Below are 483 nucleotides of genomic sequence, written 5' to 3'. Positions count from 1 at the left end.
CCCTCCGCCGCTGGCGCCGCCCCCAGCCGAGGCCCCGCCCCGCGCCCCCCGGGCTCCCAGACCCCAGCCGAGAGAAGACAAGGGTCCTAGAGCCGCTGCGCAACACGGGTTGCCGTGGCGACAGCTCTGTGCAGCTCCAGCGCCCAGGACAGTTGGCACTGGAAGCCAGATAATCAGGTGTCCACCCCAGACCCAGAGGTCTGTCCACCTGGCCTCATCATGCAGCAGAGAATCGCCAAGCGGGACCCCCAAGTCCTCCCCACACCCTGAAATTTCTCTGCAGCTCTCCGGGCTCACTCAGACCCTGGTGCTACTAAGGTGACCCTGCTCACCTACGGCAGGGGCCACAGAGGCGTGGCTGACTGTCCAGCTAGCTGCTGTTGGCCCTCCTGGTCAGACCTCAGCAGTGGCCCGCTGGGACACACGTGGTAGGGTCTGGGTCCCGGCCCAGCGCTGTACCCCATGGGAGAAATTCAGCCATGG

The sequence above is a fragment of the Nannospalax galili genome, unplaced genomic scaffold, assembly GCF_000622305.1.
Source record: "Nannospalax galili isolate Female #2095 unplaced genomic scaffold, S.galili_v1.0 scaffold68, whole genome shotgun sequence".
Taxonomy (NCBI): Eukaryota; Metazoa; Chordata; class Mammalia; order Rodentia; family Spalacidae; genus Nannospalax; species Nannospalax galili.
Note: the sequence above shows the minus strand (reverse complement) of the source record.